Source organism: Nasonia vitripennis, chromosome 5, assembly GCF_009193385.2.
Source record: "Nasonia vitripennis strain AsymCx chromosome 5, Nvit_psr_1.1, whole genome shotgun sequence".
In the NCBI taxonomy this organism is placed as follows: Eukaryota; Metazoa; Arthropoda; class Insecta; order Hymenoptera; family Pteromalidae; genus Nasonia; species Nasonia vitripennis.
Window position 1 is genome coordinate 18,127,424 of NC_045761.1, and position 24,094 is coordinate 18,151,517.

At 43.5% G+C, this 24,094-nt stretch overlaps 1 protein-coding gene and 1 long non-coding RNA gene across 2 annotated transcripts in view; both read left to right on the top strand.

The window, feature by feature from the left end:
• LOC100121113 (G protein-coupled receptor kinase 1) overlaps window positions 1-24,094 on the top strand; it is an 83,999-nt gene that overhangs the window by 19,619 nt on the left and 40,286 nt on the right. The gene's annotated exons all lie outside the window — the stretch shown is intronic.
• On the top strand, window positions 143-13,602 carry LOC107981197. The gene is made up of 2 exons (XR_001729268.2): window positions 143-189; window positions 13,462-13,602. It is a non-coding gene; the product is annotated as an uncharacterized LOC107981197 (long non-coding RNA).

Sequence of the window (24,094 nt, forward strand, 5' to 3'; positions counted from 1 at the left end):
AATTAATTTTCGCGAATTTGATGAGAGCTGATGCATATAAGCTATACCCGATATAATCAAAGCTTGTGCGCTTGTAACACCACAACCGATATAGCTTCGATACACATTTATGTATCTAATGAAACGTTTTCTTTTATGTTTCAGGTGAGTCATCGATACCATTTTTCCTATGCCTTATCTCCTCGACACGTAAGTGCGATAAAAGTTCTTTACTTCGAGCAAAAAGCTATTGCCTCCTCCTCCGAGTGCGAGTATCGACAATACACGGACGATTTTTTTTGCTAAAAGAAATATCCTCGATTCGTACACCACTTTTCGCGATAGATTCCGTTACACACGTGCGCGTGTTCCCCGAGAGTATTTGCTTACCAAAGGAATATAGTGGCGCGCTGCTGCACGGGGATATCGTATTTTACGATATTTGCAGCCCTTCACACGCGGGCCAACAGTCGAACCCACATTTTTTCGCGATCAAAGAGAATTGCGCGTTTCTTTTGACTGGACGCAATTCCTGAAGCTCGATAAAAATGCGACACAAAAAATTTCAACAAAATATCGTGGATATGTTTGGAAGATCACTGTTTGATAAACAAACTCGGGCTACGCTGCGCAGTTTACACTCCCAGATCGCTATATATATATATATATATATATATATATATATATATATATATATATATATATATATATATATATATATATATATATATACACACACACACACACACACACACACGCGCGCGCGCGCGCGCGCGCACACACGCACACGCACACACACACACACACACATATATATATGCAATTACGAGGCTGAAATAAAGTAAAGGGTGGATTCCGGTCTAATTGAAACTAGACCTCACTCTAATTGCACTGGGTTCTTTGTTATTAGAGAGTGCGATAAAGATCATTTGCTTTGATGGTGAAATATATCGATCGAGCAAGAATCAAACCTAACCCCACCATTTTTTCCCTCATACTCATCTTTACATCCCTGTACTATACGCATATTATATAACCCCATATACCTGGCACATATCCGCCGCCGCGTTTTAAGCTCGCGCAAGCCCCTATATATCTCTCTCAAAAGTGCACAAAACTCTCTCTCGCTTTTAGAGGCTACTACTCGCTCGGTCACGTTTTTTAAAGCCCAATATCTCACTCTCTCTCTCTCTCTCTCGCCTTCCTCATTTTCGCGCCACGTGCGACTCGTTCGCGCGCCATTAGTCATATATTGTGCAAGAGAAAGAGAGAGAGAGAGAGAGAGAGAGAGAGAGAGAGAGAGAGAGACTGCACGATAAAAGTTGCTATAAATTCCGAAACTGGCCGGGGCGTGTAAGCCGAGGCGAAAGCAAAGTGATTGATCTGTGTGCAGGCCCCGCACGTACGCTCGCGGTGTGTGTGTGTATTGTTGCTGTTAATTGTTTTCGTCGAGCATATTTTCACGCCGTATACGAGCGACTGTATGTTTTTTCTTGCTTCGCTGTACCGTATATAGTTTCTGGGCTTTCGGTTGCGCGCGTTCCCGAAGCGAGAGCTTTTTTTTTAATCGCCGATCGTTTTATCGCGTAAATAATTTTACTCGTGTTTATATAACTGAAATAATGTACTTTAAATCATCGCTTATCCATTCGGAAGGTGCGATAAAAAAGTTTTCTGCTTTTGATACGCGGTTTTCGAAAAATTATTATCCCAATTAAAAACTCAATTACACCAGCATCCAACGAGAATAACGATGACAAAATATACACTCGCGGCCCGTAAAAAAACGCGAGTTATTATGTAACGGAATAAAAAGCGGTCGAAAATCGAGTAAAAAACTGCTGGCAATATATGACGTCAATAGAGTTTAGAGATCAAGTGTCACGGTAGATTGAGACATCGTAATCGACATAATAAAAGTATGAGCGGTGTCTAGCTGTCGTCGGCGGTACACACGCAGTGATGCGTCTATAAATAGAGCTGAAGAATATCGTTATTCCGTGTAAACCCTAAACTGTACCAAATCAACGCGAAAATTTTCAATCAATGACAGAGGAGGAAGCACACAAACAAGCCCCGTAAAAGCGTACAGATTTTTTGTCATCAAGTTTGAAAAGCCCGCTTTCCCATAATCCCCGAGAGCTGCAGTCGCTGTAAACCCTTTTCAAATCCTTCTGCTGCAGCTACATAGACCATACAGCATCACCCCCTGCTCCCGCCCCCTCATATTACAAACTTTACAAGGCCGGTCGATCCCGAGCTAGTATCTTACGTCCGGCGCGCGCAGTAAAGCCCGGTTTTATACGCTCGTGCGCGGCGCTCTCGCGAGAAGGATATAAAGCCAGCGACGAACGATGCAAAATATACGTATAGAGAGGGAGAGAGTGAGAGAGATCGGCTATGCTATTTTCATCCGCGTAAAACACGATGTGTGTGCGAGTAATCGTTGGCCGCGCCTTTGTGCGCGGCACGGAAACTCGCTTGATTTATCAGCGATTTCCCGCCTCGGCATTGAAAGATCCGACGCATGAATATTCGCGCGAAAGTACTGTCGCTCGGCGGGTAATCGTCCGAACGCTTACCGATAGCCGAAGTTACTGCGCGGGGATAAGAGTTTTACGAGAAAATGTGTGAGGTATAGGAGATCGTTCGTTGATCGGGGATGCTTCGGGTGTGCCAGAATCCCAGTCAGCTGATAATGATTTTTCGTTGTGATTTTTCACTATTTTTTTTTTTTTAGTAAGATAGATTCGAACTTACATGAAAAAGGTATCGCTTTCAAAAGTATTCGCAGATGATGGGGCCCTCTCTTAAAAAATGATAGACTTGGTTGTGAGGCATTTATAACGTGATTCTGATTGGTTGCTGAGAGTACGTGATTGGTCGGTATGGTTTTGTTAGAGTGACGAACGTGCGAATTTTAATTGAAATGCTTGATTTACTTTTTTTATTATATTCTATGTTTTAAACAGGTATAATTATTCAGTTTTTTGTTTTTACCCTATTTTTAGAAAGTTATGGAATTTAGGAACGCGAATTTTATTACATAACTATAATACATACAGACATAAACGCTTCAAACTGTAGTACTCAGCAGGCGGCAAAATTCAAAATGTTTCTGAAAAGATGTAATTGATGACATGGTAAGAAGTGTGCGAAGCGCATTCAGATGTCCTAGTCTGCAAAAAACTGATTTACATAAACAATATCATTTTCAGATGTCTATTCAACCTCACTACTCGTTAACTAAGTACAGATTACATAATAGTTCCAGAATCAGTATGCGAACTCTTCTTCTAGCGACAATGTTTTTTGTTTTTGTCTAAAGATACATCAACAGAGATTTAAGAAGGCAAAACACGAGACAAGTGCAATTGATAATGACACTCACGACTGTAAACTATATCAGTTTTTCCCCGAAGCATTTGTAAAAAATTTATCAGCAGAGTTTCACGATTACAAGTACGTAACATGTCATGAATAGTTATAAAGTTGTACCCGCGTAGACAGTGCCGGCCGATCGGTAATTAAATTCCGACTCGGTACGTACGTCACTGGAGAGGTTACAATTGTGCCTCAAAGTCAATCCTTCCGAAGCGTTATTTATGTTCCAATAACGTATAATAACGCAGAGGTTAACGGTCGAATGTTAAATTTCAAAGATCAAGGCCCAGTGTGTAAGAGCATCAATAACACGCGTGACTTTGCTCAGTCTTGCACGCGTGTGTATACACGTAGTTACGCTTTTGCATAATATCAAAGCAAGATATGTCCCAGTAAATGTTGAGATACGTAATTTCGGGTGGACCCGAACAAAACTTCAAATGGAGAATGTAAATAGTTTGTCTACGTGATGACTATGCACCTCGCGTACGTACAAGTGTAAGTAGTTACATGTCGAGTTTTCAGTTGGACGTGTCTGCGTCATATGCGTAAAAGCCATCTGCTAGCCCGCGGTCGTAACGGCCAATTAAAAGCACCCAGCGCAAAACTGTGTGCAACAATTTCACTTGGTAATCGCGTTAAATAACAGGTTTTCCTCTCCAGCTCTTCCACTGCTCTCTTTCTCTTCGTAATACACAACTCATTATACACTGCAGAGCAACGGATGAGAAGCGCCGATGCACACGACCGTCCGTCCGTCCGTCGAATATTGTGTCCGATTTAATTCATTAACCGTTAGAATTACGTCGCAATCCAGGGTGAACAAATAAAAGCTGTTTCGCTCCGCGCGCGCGCGCGGCAAAATAAGCAAAACAGCACTTAATCCATTATCCTCGTTGCGCCCGCCAACTACTAACGAGCGCGGCAAAGCCCTTTTCGTATCTCCGCGACTTTAACCGAAAGCCCCGTGTTTTTCTCTCTCTCGCCTCCAGCCCCCCGAGTGTAACAACACACGAAGCCGCTGCTGCATCGATTCGGAGGTGAATCGGGAAAGAGATTAAAGGACGCTTAATGAGTTTGATTGCCGCTCTGCAGCCGATGCCATGATGGCTGTAGCACTTGAAGAGGACTTTATCGGCGCATACCAACGAGAGAAGTTCCCGCGCGGATGAAGGGCTCGAGAAGAAGCCCAAATTGCTGCTTGATTTTTGGCTATCCTCATCCTTGTTATTGTTCTTCTAACGAGCGTCTGAGTCGCGGTGTGCGGGTCATTAGGGTTTGATTGGATGTTCCAGTATAGTATATACTGCGAATGTTTGTATATACTCTTTAAAAATGCAAATGGATTGATCCTACATATAGACATCTCGTTGCGCTCGAGAGAAGCTGTATACAGTACTATAGTACTTAATTTTACAGGCATTCATCGGAAGGCTGCAAACAATGCTGCAAGTTCGACGGAACTTTTTATCGCGAGAGAGCTCTCCATACAGTCGCTCTCGAAAATGAATAAACAAAAAGGCGAGCGTTTCGAAGCGAAAGAAGCTGCTCATGTCTGATAATCAACTTTCGACGTTTGATGAGAAAAGTTCAAATAAAGGAGGGACGCCCCGGGCGATGGATCGTTCTCTCCACTCTAAACTCTCTCCCTCTCGCTATCTTCACTCTCCGTTTCCTGATCGATAAACCGGTAGGAAAGCGTAGCGAGGGAAAATTGAATAAGCAAAAAAAGGCGCAAATCGGGCTTCATTCGTTCAGACCATGATTGAAAGATAACAAAAATGACTGGTGACCTCTCGAGGCTTGAGACGTTTTTTTTTTTCACGTTTGACCCAATTTTTAAACTCATTAAAGCCGAGATCTTGATTGTTAAGAACTTATCGTTCCTTCTTTCTGATCTTGAAGACGATAAGTTTGATAATGAATAACACTCGGATAACTGCTACAATTTGCATTGCTTCGAATTATATAGAGAATGCATCGATAATCCTTCGATGTTCGTACAAGCTTCTAATTATCCGAACATGTCTTTCACTTGCAAACGCCTTCGCTTGAGGAAAAATCTTAATGAAAATCTGAATCCTACAAGTTTGCAACGATGCGAACGAACGTCTATAGGCGTACACTTCTCTGATGATAAGTGAAAAGTTCATATTCCATATTCTATAGAATTCAATTTTACCCATTGCAAGTTCGATCGCCTTCACAGTCGACTCGATACTTGGCGCGCGTGTCTCGAATCACAACGACGGGAATGCGAAGCTAAAAGTGCAATGCTAACGCAGATTTCATTAAAGGGAATTTGATGATTCTCGTTTTGGTTTGAAATGTGTTTGATTCAAAAGAGAACAAAAACTTTTTCAGTGAAAAATGGCGATGGAGGCCATTCCCCCCAGCTCTCCGGCTCTCGTAGTCTGTGGCCAGCGAAGATAGGTGGCGTATGGCCGTTTTTCCAATTCCCTCATAATTATAAGGCACGCTTAGTGCATATATAGCGGCGGGCCACCTATAACAAAACTACCCATATAATTGGGCTTGCTTTTAGATTACTCATGTTATAACTGCCAACGTTTAGTTTTTCTTACTTCGCACTTAATACTATGGTATGTATGCATCGTTTCGTAATCCAATTCTCGAATCTCAGCCTTGTTTCCGCAAATAAGCTAATCGACTTTTCACAAAATCAATCAACGACATTAAGCCGTCGTTATATACATGTAACCGATATCTTTAAATAGAAAATTCCTTTCTCCCGTATCAAGGCACGATATGTTGAGCAAAAACTTGAAGCCGTTAATCCTCGTTGCCCTGCCTGTTGCTGAGCTCGCGATATACATATCGATGAGAAAGCGTATATTGATACGGGCACAAGCGGTATTGCATTTTTTCGGTCCTATATGCATTAGAAGTTTTTTATTAATTTTTTTTAACCTCGGTTTCATATGAGATGCTTTCAAATGACCAATGCACGAAATTTAATTAAAATATTGCCGCCTGAATTTACGGAGTTGTAAAATCTCCCTACACATCAGAGCGGAACGAATATTTTTAATTAAATTCTGTCTGGATTTTGTTTGATTTATGCTATGCGTGCGCGTAACACCGAAAAAGTTCCCTGGCCGTTGGCGAAACGCTTTGCGAGACAGGAGTACATGTACAGTCGTCACAAAGCCTTTAATTTAATCACCTCCATTTGTTTGGCGAACGTATAGCTGCAGCTATTCTATGCGATACTTTTCCTTCTTTTGTCCTAAGCCCGACAAAGGAAGATTCATGTACTATTCTGTGCTGACATCAGCTGCGCAAATTTATCACAACATTTTCACGCGTCTAATTTTACAGGTAAAACTTTCGCAACAAGAATCGAGTTGACGGTTCAAACGATTCGTTCCAGTGTATGCGCGCGTGGGAAAAACAGGGTCACGTGCTGTTGGATTAACGAGAAATTTTACTTTTCGATATGTCTGTACCGTATTGATTGGCTCTCGAGCGCCCGGAAGCCTATACGTTTATACACATGCCACATGTGTTATTCAATGTGAAATAACTGTTCGGTAAATTGATCGCCGCTGCATGTGCGCTTCGAGCATCGCTGGTGCCCGATGCAGAGCGTGATGTGTGCCAAAGTAACCGCTCTGGATCCGAGAGATAGTTTATCCGTCGTTATACGATAGCAAATTATCTAACATTTATATTGCAATCGTATAGCTCGCGGCGATGAATTTAATTATTAAACGTGTACATCAGTGATTATAAATGCAATATATCATCAAAATTTGAATAATTTTCAATCCCAGCCGAGCTTCCCCAACTTTTCGATCCTATGCTTAGCGGTTATTGGGTCAATTCCGAGCGCTTCCCGCAAACATTCCTCCGCTAAAATTAAACAATTCGTCTGGCATGAAATACCCGTTCAAATATTTGATTTTATAAGGTTCTCTCCCCGACTCTGCCGCCATTCATCAGGCTGTACACTCCCGCCACTGCGTCAACGAATTGAACCAATACAAACAAATTTGATCTTCAACGCCAACAAACTCGATCAATTATCATCGGGACGCGGATATAAATCGCGAAGGCGCGCTTCAATGTCGAGAGGAGTTTTCCACCTCTAAAAATACCGAGCGCGTTATTTATCAGCTGAAACAACGGCAAAAATAGAGCCGCGCGAGACGTGGGGGAGAGGAGAGGCATCTCTTCCAAAATGACGAGTAGCCGCGCGGTATCTTTCAACTCGCTTACGCGCTTTGGTCAGACTGAGAGAGAGAGAGAGAGAGAGAGAGCAAAGCGCCGGTAGTATAGCATCACCTTGATCTCCAAATATATACCGCGACGACGACACGCGAGGGGAAAGGCGCACATTTGGCCGCCGGCGGCGGCGCGCATAATTCGATCGTCCGCGTGGCACGTGCTCGAGCTATGCTCGCACATGCACGAACGAGTTTTGTTCTTCGAGTTATGCGGCTCTTTTTGGGAATCGATTAGCGGTGGTCGTCGAGTACAATATTCATGATGTAGCGATTTAATTATGCTCGCGGTGAGGATACCAGTCGAACATTCTTCATCGCTCTGATCGATTCATCCCCAATTTCCTCTCAAGCATACACTCTTACTCTCCGTCTATTCTAGGAAGCCGCTTCTCGTGTTTAATAATAAATGTATTTTTGCATTTCGCTCGCTTGCAAGAGAGCTCTCAAAGTTTCGCAGAGGAGCAAGCATTACTCAGTGATCGAGCAATGAAAATTACATCTTTGTCGATATCGAGACGAAGAACCAGAGCCGTTTCGCGGTATACAACGACTTGTCGAATATAATTTATTCAAAACCCGCCGATAATTCGTTTATCCTTGGAAAGTTGATTCCCAACTTTGAGAGTTTTTCCAAGAAAAACGCATTTCATACGCTTTGATTCGCTGTACCCGTTCAACACGGCGGGGGGTAAAAGGAAAAAGAGAACAGTCAAAAGGCGATAAATATAAAAGGTCTGATAAAAGGGCGCGCAGTGCCGTGGTAGGAGCGCGTAAATGTTAGGAGAATAAAAAGGAAAATTATGTCGGTCAGCTTACAACACGTCTCTATACTCAGGGAGGACATTGTTAAAACCGCTGCGCCGCGGGGACTAGTAATGATCTATTAATAAGTGACGTATTATACCTTTTTTTCCTCCTCCTCTTCCAATGAGGAGAAGCGAGAGTATCGATTTCGCGTATGCGTTTCTCTCGTTCTTTTGTGTGTGTACGTGCGCGGCGGAGGAAAAAAAAACTTTGTGCCCTTATTCGGGTCAGATTCGGTGAAGGACGAGCAAATGAGAGAGAGAGAGAGAGCCGCGCGTCCGATGATAATTAAATCGAGGGCAGGCCTCGAAAAACAATTAAAAACTTCTGCCTCATTGTACTCGTCTTGGTTCGACCGCACGAGCCCGCGCGTAGCAGAGCTCGAAGATTTCCTTTGCCATTGCTTCGCTCTGCGCGTGAATGGGAGTGTGAACGTCGCGCATGAATGCTAGCGCGCGTGAGTTAAGTGAACAATAGTTGGATGTATCTCAATATTCATGCCGTCCAGAGCCGTTATTATTCATTGTCCGCGCGCTCGCGACAATCAGCCGTATCGAATACGGGCCTTTGTTGATTCTTTTTGCTTTTTTGTTATTTAAAAAAAAAAAATTGACGAGGGAACTGACTGTATATAGCTGATGTTGAGCGTTGCCTTGAAGATTTTAGCGAAAACTGCTGTATTATCCGCTATCTACTAATACTTGATTAATGCGGTTATAGATTGGCTCGGCAGTGATGCTTATTCCATTTGAATAAACAATTATCTCTAGCTGTGAGAAAATCTCTCTCTCTCTCTCTCTCTCCGCAGCACTTCTGCGGCTCTGAATGGGGGATACCGACGTAACGACTACGTCACGCGCGACGCCCTAACCTCCAAACCAAGTTTCCAGCACGGCTACTACAGGACTAAGAAAGAGAGATACTGTTAACATCAATGCCACGATACGTCAACGGGATCCTTGTAATCCGATTGAAAATTTAATTTACATCTCGTTAAGCGCCTCTCTCTTTCGCGTCGATGTTTCATCGGACGTGGCGCTTTCAAAGAAGTCACCTTTTATTACGCCTTACCTGATAAGTGTCAAGATACCGACGAAGCTCTCGGTGACTTTGATTATACTCGGCGACACGCATTCGCGAATCGATTACTACAATAAGCCCAAGTTTTCAACAAAATAACATACCTCTAACCTCTCGAAATCAGCCCGCACCGCTAATCGCGAACACTGCAGCAGCAGCAGCAGCAGCATATTGTCCCGGCAATTCGCTAACTGAGCGACGTCTCTCTCATCAAGCGACGAGCCAAAGCTCAGAGTACATCAGTATCAGGAACTTGCAATCCCCGCTGAGAGTGTGTGAGCGCGCAATGTCTCGACGCGAATCTTGGCTGTGCGGATGCAACTTGTCGTCGCGCAAGTTCTCGTCCCTCTCCGGTAGGTAGTTAGCGGCTGGTGGACTTTCTACTATATCATAGCGCGTTTCCCTCGTCCTCGCCCTCCTCTCTGGGGCTTTCTCCGTCGGGTCGCGAAATTTTCAGTCGACGAGGGGGGGGGGGGCAAGAGCCAGTTTCGAGCTCCGGAAGTTTGTCGGGTATAAGCGACGCTGGGATAATTATTCACGAGGGGGGAGGGGGGGGTGAAAAATAGAATTAGACCACGAGGAGGGGGAGACTCGTTCTGCGCCGAGTTTCTTGGAGTGGGAATTTCGTTGGGTTGAGTTTTTAAGCTGTTAGAGGAGGGCTGTTGAGAGTTGGTCGGTTCAGAAGTTGCGCGCTTGTTGTGGGAGTTTATTTAATGTGCACATGTTTTCTGTGGTAAGAGAGTCAGCAGAGCGCAGGTGGAATTGCGAAATCGGAAGCTTTTCGTGGTCGGAATGAAGTATTTATTTTTGCTGGGTGGTGATATTGTTTTATTTGTTTCATACAAGCAAGTTTAATAAGGTAGTACTGGCCCTGGTTTTTCACAAGTGTATTGTCCTCGGTTTCAAACACATTTATTTTCTACGAACTGTTGCAGAAGTAAACCGAAACCAATGTAATCAATTTTGCACAAAATCTGAAATAAATAATGTTTATAAAATATTTCAATGTAACCATCCAAAACACAAATATTTCAAATGATTTTTAGGATAATATTAGCACCCGTAAAAGAACGTTAAGGCCACGGACTCTCACTAAGCCTTTTAATTTAAAGAAACTAAAAAAAATGGCATAGCGAAATTCCAGCGAAAAAAAGTCTTTAGAATTTGAAATCCAAGACGTCGAAACAATTTGTTCTTAGACGCGACATCGTAAATGCAAATTCGTTCACGCGCGTGTGTATACCTATGCAAACTCTCTTTCGCACTATGTAGCACACGCGTTACACACACACACACACACACACACACACACACACACACACACACTTGACATCAGACTCTGGCGCTAACGCGCGCTAAAAACTTAACGACTTTTTGAGTATTTGCAGTTAACCAAGCAATTAGGTTGTTTTTCAAAACAAGCGAATAACGCTCGTAATTAATTTTGTCACAACCGTTTTATGCAACCTGGGCTATGAGTTTTCGCTCGGATGTAGTAAGATTTCACTAAATAATTCGTTTCTAATTTTCGATAATACGTTTATTGAATAGCAGATCGATTCACACTGTTCACTCCACAATCAATCATTCGATCGGTATACACGCCGCAAGGAGTACACTTACTGATAAATCATCGAAGTGTAATCTCCGAAAGACGTCATTAACGATAAGTTAAGTCATCAATAAGAATTGCGCGCATATCGATAAATGTCGCTTCGTTTTTGCGACAATGCGCACGAGAGACACGCACTCGAGTTTTCGCGTAGCAACAACCTCTCGAAATAGATATATTCCTTATTTCCTTCATACACTTATTCATAGCAAAAAGTATATCATGAGAAGCCAATAGTTGCGAATGAATAAGAATGAGCCACGTGGTGTATAGAACGACTCTCGCGGTGTCGCAGTGTTATGCGGCGCATATTACGGCTTCTCGAATATGACATATATCTATATCGCAATTGGTGCTTTCTCTCGCTTTTATGAAGCCTTCGTCGCTTTGACCGAATGGTCTGTCTTGGTTTCCGCCCACCGCCCTGTTTACGTTACGCTTTGCTTCTACGAATCTCAGATTGTCCTCTCGATTCTCTAGCTAAGCCTTAACTTTACTTCGTGTCAGCTTTGTGTACGTGTATTCTAATGGATTAATTCACGCGCCCGTACAATTTTATGTCCTCGAGAAAATAAAACTTATTAAAAACATAGGCTCCTTCCACTACAGTAACAAACAAAAAAAGCGTATCTACGATATTCCTCTTCGGAAAATCGGATCCGGCGCCTCTGCTCAATAACATAAAATCCCGGCCATTTATATACCCCACGTGCATTTAGAGTTTGCGTATGTGTATACGTATAGACGCAGTTTCCACTCGCGGCTTTTAAAAGCGGCGCCAATCCGCTCGTCCATCGCTGGATATATATTGCCCCGATCGCGTGTGATTTCGCTCGCGAGATGGAATCTTTATTGACGTCGTCGGCTGTGGACCGAATATACGAAGGATATGCAGCTTTTACGATACACAGAGAGAGAGAGAGAGAGAGAGAGAGAGAGAGAGAGAGTCTGGCGAGTAGATGCAGGACGGGTATGATCAGACAGGGGTCTAACGGCTGAATTGTTTCATTCGCATTATACCCTCATGCGAAATTAATACACCTCAATTGATTTTCATGTTTACGCGCGGGTAAACTCTGTATATTCTCCTCGGGAAAATGGAACAAACGGCATATTCGAAAGTTCGATTCGACGACTTGCCAACAGCTTGTCTAAATCAATTACTTACAACAACAACGTTGCGAAGCGGGACAGACGTGACCCAATTATACCAGTCAATTACAAGGATCTGCGCATGCTCTCACAATATACTTAAGTCGACAGGGACGTCGCACGTTGTGGCGCGAACTTTGTCGAAACGTCTAATGTTAAACTAATTAGTAGTTGTGTGCAGGTTTATTTGATAAACTTCTTTACGTAATCGATCATCGCGGGCCTGTGTGTACGCGCGATGAACTTCGTTAAGGAGATGAATATCGTTACGTAAATCGGCTGAATTACTCACTCGAGCGCGAAAACGATTATCGGTGGCGAAGTTTCAGCGGAAATATACGCACCGTGAAATTTTAACTCTGCTCTCTATATGCGTGTACAACGATGCATTAACGAAATCCAACAACGACTATTTCGAAACTTTCACGTCGTCGTAAAGCCCGGCGCACGAGGCATCGGCCATTAAAACTCGTAATTTCTGCCGGCGCTTCTCTCCTATCTGTATACACATCCGGCATAGTATGGCTAATAGAAACGCCAGCAGAAACGCCATAATTATTCGGCATTGAAGTGCATAATATAATCACAATAGACACTGTATACTCGCACGTATCGGTATAGACGGCTTTCATTACTCGCGCGGCGACACGTGCATCATCGGTATACACTGCACAGTGTGTGCGATGCAGCAGCCTATGGTCAGCATCGCAAAGAGCAGTAGCGTTTAAACGGGTCACCTTAGACTACTCGATGCCGGCGAGTCGAAGCGGGTCGAGGCGAACCTCCATTGAGCCTGTCAAACTGAATGCTGCTCCGCGGTGCAGTGTATCGGCTTTTTTCTCTCTGGCTCGGCGTCTCTTTAATAGCACCGCCGCCGCCGATCGCGAGGAAAGTATCGAACTATATATATGCCTTTCTCGCTCGGAAAGTTTGTATCACAGTTTGTGCTGCGGGTAAAGTTGCGCACATGCGAGAGGCTCGCTGCCGCCTTCGATCGAGGTGCGAGTGCAGCGGAGGAGGAAAAATGCCGGGGGATGAAAATAGAGACGCGTGTATGCGTGGCTTTAGACAATGGTGAGAGGTCCAGATTTAGATTTGAATAGGAGCAGGAGGAGGATTGTTGTTGATTTATTCCATTGTTTCTTATTTTAGCCTAAATTATTCGTAAATACTTATGTATGAATTTTTTTTTTGTTTCAGGTAATGCACCGATGATACTTATACGTGATTTTATTTTTGAAAGTAGTCCAACATAACACGTATAAAAAATGTGATTCGAATTCATAAAGTAACTATGCTATAATTTCAAATCGTGTTCAATAAAAAAATTTAACTTTTATATGATTTGGAAAACCAGAAACTAATCGTGATAAAAAACGAATCCGAATATTTTCCCACCAAACCCTGTTAAAAATGCAGAACCAACGATCCGCTTCTAATCGACGCTTAAGACTAAATGCAACAAAGCCAAAGAGCAGCAAAGCGAAGCCAAAGGGAGATGGGAGCAAGCGATAGCACCAGGCGCGTAGCGCGAATAAAAACATAAAAATGTGTTTGCGTGCAGCAGTGTCCCGCGGAGGCGGTCCTAGGAAAACACTGGAGAGATATGTTTAGCGCTGCCGCGACAGTTAATTAACAGTGGGAGACAACAGACGACTCGGGGACTTGAGCAAACAGACACCGCTCCGGTGTAGACAGTATCTGCTCCTTTTTATCAGCACCGGTTCGTCGCGCGAATTTTGATTCTTAATCGATCGTTCGTTAGAGAATATTTAAATCTCAACATTCGAGCCGAATGTTTGCGGAGGAAGAAGGCAATTTTCTCGACACCGTTGAGCACTCAATCTTTTCGCCGCGCGGAAGCTTAGTGCGAGCTCGGGATTAATATTTTAGCGGGAAATGAAGAAAGAAGGAAGAGAGAGAAAGTCAATTACGAATTAGCATATTTTCCATGATATAGCAGTGATGGGGATAAGCATTATTGTTTAAGCTAATTTTCAAATCAATAATTTCTTTTCAATATTGAAAAAAATTTTTCAATTCCACCACAACGACATAATACCGTCCCTCGAAAACAAGCCGTTAAGCCGCGACGCCGACAAATCTCCGCGAAATCGAGAACATGCTTGATAAGGTACACAGCTGCGCTCTCGCAAAAAGGCCCAATACAAAGTCGCGCTTAGGGTAGAAGAGGAATTAAGGCCGTAACTTTCGCTCGTCGCGTTTGCCAGATTAAATCTCGCGCGCGCCCTCCTAAACGTCCGGCGGACGACGAAACACACGGCTCTATCGACCCGACGTACTCCTGGACTTTATCTTCCGTCGCGCCCCTATCTTCAAGATGCGCTTCGAGGATTCGCGCGACTTATTTCGAGCGATTTTCAGCGACGACTCTTATATATATGCGGTGTATACATGTATAGTGGGCTGAAAGAGCTTATCTCTGTCGCGGCGGACGGAAGTGGACGACGACGGATTGATAAGATCGACCGATGAGACGCGAATGCAATGGAATGGAATGTGCGCGGATTTGAGAGAGTGAGAGGGTCGAGTGTTTCTCGCTCGATTAGCTTCTGGCGCGTATTTGCGCGCTCGTTTGCAGGATGCGATATCGCGATGATCGTTCGCGTATAACGATTTTAATATGGTAAAATAAAATTTTCATTCGAGTCGTAACTGATCCACGTGAAAGATATCTCGATTCGGTCATGAATGAAATGAAATCGTAATCGTATCGAGTGTAAAATAACTCGAGTATGTATATATTCAACGTTTGTAATTATTCGGATTAACGATTTTGTGTTTCAATTTCGCGATATCGATTGTAGACTGTCAATGAAATTTTCGTAAAAGACGTTAAATTACACACACACACACACACACACACACACATATATATATATATAATTAATCTCTAACTCGATGCACGAACTACAATATTTATTTATCGACTTTCCACGCGCATACGAAACGAGAATACGCTGTACATGATCGTTCCCATTAATTATTCCCTTAAATTTTGTTTTCCCTTGCAAAAAGAACGACTCTCGTAATCTCTTTCTCTGTCTCATACTTCTCGCATCGACGAGGATTTCAATTTCAAGGCGACGCGACTCATGTCGCAAAAAAATTTAAGCGTATAAAATATATACTATTATACACACCCACGCACTCTTCTCTCTCTCTCTCTCTCTCTTTCTCATATATAATACCTACGCGCGCCGCTGGTCAGCTTCGCAAAAGCGATTAAATCTTTCGCGGACTTGTAAAAAATTCAGTGCTCCGTTGCAGAGGAAAAACAGAGAGTATAGTCGCGCTCGGCGGCTCTTATCAGTTTCACGGCTCTGCGAGCCGAGCGAATATGGGGGGACAAAAGCTCTCTCTTTCTATACGCCTATTCTTTCGCTGTGCGGGATAAAACGCCGAAACAGTTGTTAATACCCGCGCTGCGGTTGTTAAAAAATGTTTGGGTGAGAAAAAACAAATATTTCATAAAAATAGGGATGGCTTCAGAGGGAATGGTATAGACAGAAGCTACACCCGAAAATTCGTATCTACGAAGTACTCATATTTCAACGCTGAGCTTTGACGTTGAACATAGGTATGTGTATTTAGTGTCCTGAAAAATGTTCAATGAAAAGCCAGATTATCTCGGTTTGTGTTCTAAAACTCGGTCAGCAGTCCTCATAAGCAGAGGCTTGATTACAAATCCGTTGAAAGGGGCAAACCACTGCTCATCATATCAGGAGGTGATTCTCGAAATTAATGCGCAATACTGCAAATATTTCCTCGACGCCGCTATCATCCATTAGTCAACACTTCCACAGAACACTAACCCCGCCAGTCTAACTTTGTTAGAAAGCCGCTCTACTCTACTACGCAGTCGAGCTTTGGCCATCTCAAATTCAAATTTCCCTCTGGCACTTCGCAGACACGAAAAAGAAGCGCCCCCAAACCCATCATCTCTCGGACGTCTCTTCCCCTTTAATAACGCTTGAAATTTTCATATCCACAGCAGCCCTGCGCGCCGGCACACAGCAGTCTCCGCAAGCTGTTACACACACCGGGGCAGCTTGATATTTGCAAACGTCGCGAGCCCGAATCTTTGCGCACTTGCGCCGAAAATTTCCACGAGCTCTGATCCTCTCTCCTTTCGGACGTTTTCCCTCTCGTCCGCTACTTGTTGCGAATCTAATTCTCTGGCAACAAGTCGAGCTGCTGCTGCCACTGGCCCCACAATGTCGTCGACCCTTTGAGTGGCTGATGTCGAGGATGAAAGGGAGCCAAGTGCGGATACGAAGCTCTCTCTCTCTCTCTCTCTCTCTCTCCGAGGTCTTGTGTCTATGGCCATCGCCGCAGCAGCTCGATGACGGAAAATTTGCTTCTTGTTTTCGTCTTATCCTCGCTGTGCGCGTTAATTTGCCGGAGATTCGAGCTTCGGGTGTTGTTTTTGCGCAGTTGCGTCGATTATCGTTATTCGGGGGTCGAATGAAGGTCGGAATTTTCCTCTGCCTTATGTTTATTAACGAAGTGATCCTCAAGCTGTATGCGGAAAATCGTATGGACAATTTTCCAGAACTACTCTGAGATAATTAACTAATGTGGTTTATACACCGATGTCCCCTTATTTTAAACTATGGTATCACCAATTCATTGTTCAACGCTGGTCCACCTCCGCAAGTGCAAAATTACGCTTCGATGAAAACACAGCTCTTCCTACAGGCAGGAAATTTATCGCCAAGCCCCAATATTAATTAAACTCTCTCGAAGGCTTTTCCTCCTTACGAATGACTGACGGGCAGAGCAGCAGCGCAGCGTCGCCGTCGACGTCCCATCATAAATCAAGGTCTCAAGCGCGCACAGCCCATAGTCTCCAAGCGTCACGTCGCGCCGAAAAAGCGCTGGCATTTTTCCTGCGGCGATGTCGTCGCAAAACCCTCGCGGCGAACTCGTAATTGGAGCATCAGTCGCGTCGCAAAGGTGCAGCGCTGGGCACATCGATCACTGCTGCGGGCCAAGCGCTGCTATACTGCGGAATTGCAACGCTGCTGGTATAGAGCTGCAATTTTTCTCGGAGACACGATGTGTGTGTGTGTGCGACGTAGTTGGCTTATTCGAACTTTGGACGGGGATGGTGTGTTTTCGGCTTTTGGACGATTGGGCTTTGTTTAATGTAGATATCAGCATATTTGGATACGTTGAAAGAAAAGTTTGTTTTCGACAGGACGTGGGTTGGTCATTGTTACCAAAAGTTACGCATGTATTTATAGATAAACCCGATTATCGAACATGATTGAATATAGGTACACATAGATTTTGATCAATTTGACATAGTTGATCGGCTTTGTAAATCAATTTACATAAATTTACATGTTAGCAATAATTTCACGTATCTATTATAGTATATCGATTATATAAACTGTGCAACGTACATTCTCTCAATCCTATTCGTGCGTGCATTGCTTTGAATTTATTAGGAAATCGAAAATTGGCATTAAAATTATATTTATGGTACAAATTAGCTATTCTTGCGACATTCCTGCTCTCATTTCTACTTTCCGTGATCAACAACCGAGTACAACTTCCGAGCGATAAACCGCCGGCATTGATAATTGAAAATTGCAGGCCGCTGCTTATTTATGTCCAGGGTTGATCTTTACCATGTTTTACGCGCCGAGGGTAACGAGCGGTAAAAGCGTTCACGGCATCGTAATTTTAACGCCCGCTCATTCGAGATACGTAAACTCACTATTTTTCCAACGGAGATCAACTTTCCGCCAACGATGTACACGCGCAGAGCCAAAGTGTCTCTTCCGCAAAATTCGCCCTGTATACCGCACCAAAACGAAAAATATCAATGTACATTATACATCGGAAGCAATATCGAAGTTTAAAGCTGATTCATGTGCAGTCCAGTTCCTTTCGGCACGGGTTTCCTTTATTTGCTCTCGAGTGTAGCCGGCGCATGCGCAAAACTTTATTCCGCGCCATCGACGCAAGAAAGGAAGAGGCTCAACTTTTACGAGGACCTATTTTTTACCTGCATCATTAAGAGGGCGTCAACTTTTTCTTCCTCCTTCTCCTACTTTCCCCTTTTTAATTAAGAAAAAGCTCTTATGCCGAACGTTTACTTTTCCGCTTAGTGAAGATAGTTATTCGCCTGACGACGACGACGAGATGAAAATCCATACGCGATGCATCACGCGAGCGCGCTCTCGAAAATTACGTCGCACTCGAAACTTTCGGTCGAGAGACGCGAGCGCGGGCGCTCGCGAGTGAAATGAATAGCCCGCACTTAGGCGATGCATCTCGCATTAAAAGAGCTCTTGCGATATTTCCAGTGGCGGAATTTCGCTTTTTTACGCCACGACGCTCTCGAGTAGGACACTCGTGTTAATTTTTATTTTTCTCCGTAAAAAATTGGATTCTTCGCCGTCGATAGTAGCGTCGTTGTTATGCATTCGCCGGAAGAGCGAACACATTTCTCGGGAGAGCGAGAGAGAGCAGTGTATTCCAAGTGGGAAATTTTTCAGGAAACGTTATATCCTGTATTTGAGGTAGCGATGTGCTTCCTGAAAATAAACGCTTGCTTTCGTAGCAGTAGCGCATCATGAGAGCGAGAAGCAGAGTTTTTGAACGCATTTCGCGATCACCGCTTTTCGCAAACATTGTACGGAATTTTCAAACTCGGTTTGCAAAGAAAATAGAAATACGCCCTGTAAATTCCCGGAGTTGGTCGCGTGTGTTTGTCCACGATGTTTGTGCATCCTCTGCAGGATTAAAAAGTGTTCTTATATTTTCCTCACGACGTGGAGCCATACACCCTCGTCTTCCTCATCACGATTACTTCCTTACTCCAATTCGCCTCATCAGCTACCCTCAACGCTGGCATTAGACTCGAGTTAATTTCGAAAATTAATTCCCTCGCGTAAAAAATACATCATCTCGAATCAGAGGCCTCCGACAAATGCCAAACCGCTCTGTCTACAAATTGCCTTACATTCATCAAGTCCCTCTAAAAGCAGTGCTCGCGCACGCGGCGACGCATATATAGGTACTAGACTCTCTCGGGGCTGAATTACCATACCGTATAAAAGCAATAAAAGCGAGAGGAGTATGAGGAAGAAAGAGAAGAAAGCCCTGCACTGGCGCGCCGGCGAAGAATGTGAGAAAAAAGGCGGAATAAGGAAAAGAGAGAAGCTCTCTCGATTTTATTTCGTTATACCTATATATATATATTATACATATATGTTATACACACACACACATATATATATATATATATATATATGTATGGAATATATATGGAATAATGGATATATAGAGAAGCTAGCGTGGGTTATACGATGTTTTCCTCCTCGAAATGCGCGCGCGCCAGGTGTGCGCTCGTGTTATGCATTTAAAGAGTTATAGCACAGGTGAATCGAAAGTACATCCAGCGGTAGAGGATCTCTCGTAAAAAAAGACGCCAAATACGTGCGCGCGCGGTGGACTCGTTCGAGGAAAAATGAAAAATCAAAAATGCAACGGCTACCGCCGTGCAAAAGTCGGCTCTTTCGCATTCTCTGTACCGTCGTCAGTCAAAATATTTACCGGACGTACGTGCGTCCGCGCCAAAGATAGATTTCGTCGTATATAGCCGCGCGCTGTATATGCCTCTTGCTCATATGCCGGAAAAGAAGAAGAAGAAGAGTAGAGGAACTGCTGCTGCTGCAGCGGCGGTGGTTCTTCCTTTCGCGACGGCTCTGTATGCGAGAGCAGGAATATGTATCTCTCTTTTATTCTCACGAGAGCTGTATAGAGAGGCTTGTGAGGATGTTACAATATGCGGTTGATAGCCTGATGAAGTTTTCCGGCTTTTTGAAATGTGCGCGGATTTCTCGAAGATGCTGATGGCGCGCGCGCTTGCAATGAAAATGGGGAAATCACTTGGCGAAGAGCTGATGATTTGAGGGAATTCCGGTGACGGAAAATTGTTCGAACCACCGTTTTATTTATAATATCTAACGCTCGCGGAAAACTAATCCGTGTCCGTTCAATTAAAGACGCTGTCCAATTAAAATAGAACCTCCGCTAGTGCCAGCGCTGCGAATCTCGATCCCGCGTAATCGCTTCTGAAACGTACAAGAGCCTTTACGAAAAATTTTGTACCTTTAAGAAGATTCGCACGAAGTCGTATATATGGGTCGATACAGCAGAGCAAAAGTCTCCGATGGTTGTTTTCGAAAAGAATCGTCAACCTAATCCCATACCTACACACAGCGACCGGCAGGTGAAGCAGCTATACGCATCGCACATAAGAGAGCGTCGTTGGTGGACCTGGGGTAATTTCGTTTTCGCCGCCAGCACAGAGAGCTGGAAGGAAATTGCCTCGTACCTATATACGAGTCCTTGTCGCCGTTGTCATCGTCTTGGAGCTATAGGATTATACCGTATTGTATTTCGCTCTTCGGTTGGGAGCGTTATCGTAACTCATCCAAATCTTCCTCTCCCGCCGCGGGCTTTCGCCGTTTTCTCTCGCTCTGGCTGCAGAGAGTTCGGCTATCGACTTGTGTGTGGCGTTAGACTCCTGACTTCGGTAATTTATCGCCTTCGTAATCTGCGATTCACGCCCGATACGGAAGATGTATTTCGCGAGGAAATGGACTATCGGGCTGATTTTCTCGCGCTGCTTTTTGAATTGATGGCGTGTGTATGTGGGGCTCTTGGATTTTGAATTTGGTGCTTTTTTTATGATAATACCAGCTTGTTTAAATGTGTCGGTAATGCGAAGGTTTAAGGGTCAGTCTCGTTATCTGCGAAACTGTTTTATCGACCGGAGATTAAATTTAATGGCATTCATTATTGAAATCCGTTATTTGATGGTAAAAGCAAACCAAGTTGCCTTCTGTAATGATGCTGCCATTCGTTTTATAAACTTATCGATGCTTATTGTATAAACGATTGCTGGAATAAAGATAAACTCTATTTCATTTTCCAGTACGGTCAATAAAACAGTTTGGGAGACAACGCATCGCGGTTAATTTACCAAATTAAATACTAAAAAAAGCACTATCACACGCTGGTCTGCTTTTTCGCAACGCCGCAAATCTCCCTTGCAAAAATGAAATCCAATTTATTTCAAGTAGCGAGCGCGCGAAAAAAGGAGAATATACGAGCGTCCGCCCAAAATTCTTATCTCGCCAGCTCTCTCGTATTTAAAAAAAAATAATGTACTCGTCGTTATTAAAACCTTATATCCCTTATATCCCGCACACTTTCATCAGAATCTCCCTCGTTCGACCTTTATTTCTCGCGCACCTCAACCCTCATCTGACGCGCGCCTATTTTTCCATATAATTTCTGCACTGGTTTACCCTTCAAACGTCGTAATTCTCCGGAATCCTTAGCGGCGAGAACAAAAAAGAGGCGACAATTCAAATGGCGCCCCGTCCTCTGAAATATTACGCCTTGTTTCACGGACGAGCCGTCGTCCTGCAGTGTGTATAGTAGTGGCCTTTAGCGCTGGCGCCTCCTCCGCTCTCCCTTCCTTTGTCGTCCTTCCTCCTTTTTTTATTCCTTCGCCGTGACGCGCGCATTTTTCCCGAGACTCTTTTGCTTTTGCGCGTCGCGACACGGCTATATACGCGCATCAGCTCGTCAAAGCGAATTACAAAGTTAATTTTTCTCGAGAACCCCATCGCCGAGCGGTATTTCGCTTATTTAGGTGTCTTTTTCCCGACGGAGGGACTGATTTACGCTCTTGGTGCTGTATTGATTAATTATATAACTTTTGCGTCGCGCCGGCTCTTAAATTCGATTCATTCTTTGTCTCCCGTTGCGCGCGCTAAATTTGATTTTCCAACGTGTGCAGTGATTCGCTGCGGATTTTAGGCTCTATCTCTAGGCTGATACTTGATTCGCTGTTTTTTATTACTTACTAGCAAAATCGTGGTCTCTTTATATTTAAAAAGTGTTCAACTCTCTAACAAATACTTCACTACAATGAAGTATACATCTGTATTTGATTATTTTTCTTTCTCAAAAATATAAGTATATTAATTAAAACAAAGGAGATTACGAAACATTCTAATTATTGAGGTTAGCAAATACTAATATGTTAAATAGAATAATTTATATAAACTGAACAATCATATTATTAATTAAAGTCGTAATCATAATAATAATAATCAACTGAATAATAGACTCAAATCAAAATACTAAACTTAAGCCATACTAAAACATTTCAAATTTTGGCGCCATTTAACCAGATGTCGAGCCATAACCGATCAAATCGAGTTTTAAAAGGCTTCACAACATCCGACTCACTTTCCCTGGTAGAAATGAGTCTAAGAACAGGCTAGTAACTGGCCAGTTCTTAGGATTTAACCTAGTTACTACCTAATAAACGGCCAGTTCTTAGGGTTATTTCTACCAGGGTTTTTAAGAGAGAAATTTCAATTTTTGAAACTGGACGCTTCCTCCGAACAACTGTACACATCAATCCCATACGGCGTACACGATAAAAACTCGCGATCGACTACTCGGCTGTATAACCCTTGCAGTCGGCCTTGGCTCACTGAAAAATGAATATCGCTCTCAGGAATCCAATGAATACGCGAGAGTCCGTGATGACTGGCTCCGTCGGCGGCGTGGCGGCCACCGCACAACACGTACAAGAAAAAAAGCTCCACGAGTACAGTATACACATTAGAGCTAAGCTGAAAGAGTAGACGAAGAAAGAGTGGCTCATAAAGCAGACGACGACGAGGCTTCTTTCGCCTCATTTTCCGAGGCGTTGGCGCGCTTTTGTGCACGCCTGCACACGTCTGCCGTGGGGGAGAAGTTTCCGCATCGAAAATTCATGCACTACTCATCCTCTGATTATTTTCGCGTGGAGCGACTCTGTTTGCTCTCGCTCTGTCCCTCGCCCTTCGCACTCCGCAGTTGGCTTCCTAGAGAACTTTCGAAGCTCCGTTGACTGGGACGAGTATAGACGGACGGATGAATGGGTTGAGGTGACGAACCTCCGCTGAAAGACTGAGAAGGTGTGCGTCTGTGTGTATACCGGAGATTGGCTTCTTTTTTGCTTCTGCTGTGTATATATGGGCCTTCGTCCATCGGTCGATCGTTACCATATTTGTACGTATAGCCGCTGCCGCCGCTGCTGCTGCTGTGGTATAGCACGTATTTTGAACTGGCGAGAGAGGAAACGAGGTCAAACTTTTCGGCATTGAATTATATTCGCCATCTACTCTCGGCTTCTTTTTCGGACTTATGAAAGTACGTGAAGTTTTTGGAAAAAAAAGTTTTAATCATAGAAGCTGCGCATTCTTTCCGCGGGATTACGTGTGTGCGGAGTCGATTGCAGAACTGATTGAAAATTTTTTCACGATGAAAATTTCAATTTAGCAGAGAAGGAGGTTATTACATCATCGACGTTGTGTATAACAGTTAGTTTTTAATATTAAATATAATCGATGAACGCGTAACCGAGTTTAAATGCAAAGTTTACATATCGGTTATTGATAAATAGATTTTTATCTTACGTTTTATGGTGTTACATATGTCAAACGAGCTTTTTTAAACGCAAAAAAAAATAACGCGGATAGCTCGAAATAGTAAAGCTCCTATAATTGCATCATTATTCATCTATAAAAAACGTAGTGATAGTGAAATATATCATAATTTTATATTTTTATGTTTCAGGTAAATATCATGGAGAAAGCGGTGAAGCTTGCCCTTCTACTGCTTCCGTATACTATTCGTAAGGTTCAACACAAACCATCATTAAATCAAACTCAAATATGACCATCGGCATCGCAAAGTCCACCTCTCCCGTGTCGACTCGTGT